Here is a 4,017-nt window from a genome sequence, read left to right on the forward strand (position 1 = left end):
GCCAATAATGTCGATTTCCGTCCACACGAACCCTAATCCGAGTTATCACTTTCGAATTTAGCGCTACTCCTCTCGTCTGGGAGGAGTTCCGAAATCGATTTAAGGAGCCGTTTAACTCGATATTATGACGACGTCGAGTGAACGGGTACAGCGTTAAATCGGTATATCGGCCATTAAACCAATTTAAAGTCGCAGTGTAGACCTGGCCTCAGAGAAAAAAACAGTTTCTTTGGTCAAATTTCCTACTGTTTACATTGTATGTTCCCATTTAAAAGTGCATTATATTTACAGTCTTCCAAGTGTATGATAAAGGCCTGCGCTGACCTCCATCGTACCATCCTAGGACAAGAGAAAACACTTGCATATTAAAAAGGTCTCAGGGTTTGCATCAACATTCAATCAAATCAATCACTAAGAGATAAAAATTTCTGCAGTTTGCTTTCAGTTTAAGGGATCACCTTAAGCACGCCTGATCGGTCAGACAAGTCCCTACATGCTCAGCAAAAAAGACGCCTGACTATGGAGTTAAAACAGACACCATTTTAATAGCAGCAGTAAAACAGGGTGGATTTTAAAAAAATTATTTGTAATAACTAACTAACTAACTAAAGTTATTTAAAATTAAAAGTTTTTTTCCCCTCAAAACATTGTCAAAAAAATCCTATCTAAAGATAGTTTTAATTAAGATACCTTACAGCTCCAAGATGTCTCATCATGGAATAGGGATTACAATTCTATAGTATGAGACAATATATTCATGTACCGTTTAAGAAAAGTTTTGTGAATTGCTTCCAGTAGGTCATGGATTAGGGACCCAATCTTATGGAGTTCCACAGGCTTCTGTATAGATTATTTCGGTTAATCTTTCTATCTACCCAATGGGACTCAGTGCTCAGTCTGGAAAATACCATAAGATATGCTTAGTTTTGCAGTTCTCCAACTGTGGATTTGTGTCTCCAGAGGTAACGTGCTTCTTAACAGCAAAAATGTTTTTAAATAAATAAAATAAATAAATAAATAAAGGTGAGAAATAACAGACCTCAACTCTATCGTCCCTCTAAAAATTTGTCACAGTCAATCCCTCACCTCTTTCTAAAAGTGCAAAGTTTCAAAAACTTCAATAAAAAGACAGCTACCTTTTCCGTAACTTGTGTTCTTCGAGATGTGTTGCTCATGCTGTCATAAACAGATAGCTAAGGGTTAATGTCTCTTTCACCTGGAAAGGGTTAACAAACAACACCTGACCAGAGGACCAATCAGGAAACAAGATACTTTCCAATCTCAAGGGAGGGAAGCATTTGTTTGTGTTTTTTGGGTTTGGCTTTGTTCTCTCTGGGTCCTGGACAGGACTAGAAGTGCAACCAGTATGTGTCGCAACCAGGTTTCTTGCCAATCTCGGCTGGCTACGCAGTTGCTTATCTTTATTCAGAATGTGTGAGAGTTATACGTGCTTTTAAGTGTCTTTTCTTTATTTTGCAGATGTGGTATTTGTCGTGGAAGTATCTCAAATTGTAATTTTGGTCTGTGATGTCTATAGCTACAGAAGAGCCTGTAATATGTTCATCGGTTGGATTACGAGAGACCGATTGTGTTCATGGTTTTTCCTGTCTTTTGATTAAGTTTTCCTCTTTTAGTAATCGTGAATTTGATCTTGATTGGTTATTCTTTGGTGAGAGACGTCCAGGGATGAGCGAGTCCTGCAGCCTCCCATTGGTGCGATGTTGGTGGGAGGAAGAAGGCAGGAGGAGGGAAACTGCTCTCTTGCGTTTCTCTCTTTGTGGTTTACATTCACGGAGCTTTGAATCTGGTCTCTGTGGTTGCCGCATAGGTGTGTACCCAGTAGTGGGGGAGGAATCTGGGGAGGGCGATGAAAGGAGGGGGATAGGGAATGGGTTTATTCCCCGGTTGTTGTGAGGCTCAAGGAGATCGCGGAGCTCCTTGGGTGTGTCGCGCTGGGAAGGTCTGGGGGAAGATACCGAGCAGCTTACTTCAGGCGGCTGGCTACCCTTAAGTGCCTGATTGGCTGGCAGCACTACAGCGAATCTATAGCTGGTATATAAGCTGGTGAGGATTCCATGGCTGGTCCCATCATTTTGGACGCTAAGGTTCAGATGTTGGGAGCTTTCATACCATGACGTGGTGCAGCGCGTGGGATAATATGTGTAGTCTGGGGCTTTCCTTGGCGTTGGTAGGTGGGGTCTTTGGTTGCCCTCAGTTGTAGGGTCTTTATTAGTCAGTGTGGCCCGCCGTGGGGTATGTCGGTATTACCCCTTTGACAATAGGTTTTTTCTTTTTCGTTGTCACTTCCATTCGTTTGGCCTCCAATTCTTCCCCCACTCGCGATTACCGTTTTGGTGTTTCCATTAGGATGGTACCTTCTCTAGTTCTCAGGAACACCATCTAGAAGGGCTGCTCCTTTTGTATCAGGGAGGTGCAGCTCGTCGTGATTAGTTAACCTTTGTTCCTGATATCCAGGGCTTCATGGAATTGTTGTGCAATGTGGTGAGGGGTGTTGTCGGGAGTGAACATGCTGGTTTCCATGTTGGTTGCTGAACGTTGCCAACAGTGCATGTTCAGGTGTTATCCCTCATTCTGTATCTGAGGCCTTGGTTTTGAGAACGTTTCATAATCGTTCATGGTTCTTCCTTTAGGCATGCAGTGCCACCTCTCCTAAGGGTGCCACTGAGCGTGGGCCTCAGTTCTACCATATGTAACTGGTACTTCAGAGATGCTGTATCCAAGGCAGGCCCTTTTCAATTTTCTAAGAAGGCCTCAAGTTTGTCATCACCTGCCTTGTAGGTGGGAAAGTTTACTTGTTGATGTTGGAACAATCTTGGCGCAGGGTTGGTTAGGACTGTGCTGGAGCATCCGGCTGGCCCACGCTCAGAGTCATTTTCAATTGCTCTCTCTCTCTTTTTTCCTCTCTTCACATTGTTTTTGGTTTGTTTTGCCAGTGGTCTTGTTGGTGTTTCTCGCTCTCTTCGTTGGGTGGCCTGGCATCTTTGGCTCCTTGTTCTCTTTTGTAGGCTGCCAGGTTTATGTTTTTCTTCCGCTTTCTTTCAGCTCCACCTTCTTTTTTCTCTTTTTCGTCCATTTGTCACCTGTGGTCTTGGTGTTCTTTTGATGTTGTTCCTCGTTGGCATCCAGTTTGCCTGGGAAGTCATGGTTCCTGGGTTTCTTGTGTTGTGGGTGCCGCCTCTATAGCGTGTCTAACTGCTGGCTCTGCTTGTTTTCTTCTGGGGTTGGCCTTTAGCGACAGGTTCTTAACTTTTTTATTGTCTTTCGCCGGGAAATAGAACTGAACAAGAAGAAAGTACCCTTTCATTTGGGCATTGTAGTGTTTCTGGCATAGTGTAGTTGCTCACAGCTGGAGTGTCGTATTGTTTGAACAAATAGACACCCTTCTGGTAATACCGTTAAGTGGCCCTTGCTAGCGCTATCTCTGCCTGCCGACACGACATGAAAGGAGAAAAAAAAAGAATTTTCTCTTCGGCTCGCAGGTTCTCAGAAAAGGCCAAAAGAAAAATAAAAACCCGGCGTATCTCTCTGCTTACAGTAGTCGTAGTCAGTGTAGTAAAGAAGATGAATAGTTTCTACCTGGGCTTTTTGGATTCCACTTTCCTACACACGTGCCATCTTCATTGTCGTAGGTATATATATTCCCAGAATGCTGAACCTTGTAGCGTCTGGAAGAATATGTGAGCGCTGAGTCCTCTAGTTTGATTACCAGTCTTTTAGATCCTGTAGTTGCTGACGCACCAGGTCAGGACTTAGGGTGTTGGGGGGTGTGCCGGAGTAGAGCGTTGGTCTGCGCCCGAGAGAGAGACGCGCTTCGCCGGAGCCCGTAGGATCAGAGTGTGCCGGTTGAGTCGGTGACACAAAGGGATAACGGCGGATTCGCGCGTGTGCCGGCCTCCTGGTCTAGTGCCTCGCCAGATGTCTCCACTCTGGTAGCACTAGGATGAGAGAGACTTAGATTCAAGCTCCGTGATAATCTCTTCTCTGTGTTGTGGGTTT

At 44.4% G+C, this 4,017-nt stretch overlaps 1 protein-coding gene across 5 annotated transcripts in view; it reads right to left on the reverse strand.

Moving 5' to 3' along the window:
- CCNY (cyclin Y) overlaps nucleotides 1–4,017 on the reverse strand; it is a 235,617-nt gene that overhangs the window by 182,637 nt on the left and 48,963 nt on the right. The window lies entirely within an intron of this gene.

Source organism: Chelonoidis abingdonii, chromosome 2 (assembly GCF_003597395.2).
Source record: "Chelonoidis abingdonii isolate Lonesome George chromosome 2, CheloAbing_2.0, whole genome shotgun sequence".
NCBI classification, from domain to species: domain Eukaryota; kingdom Metazoa; phylum Chordata; order Testudines; family Testudinidae; genus Chelonoidis; species Chelonoidis abingdonii.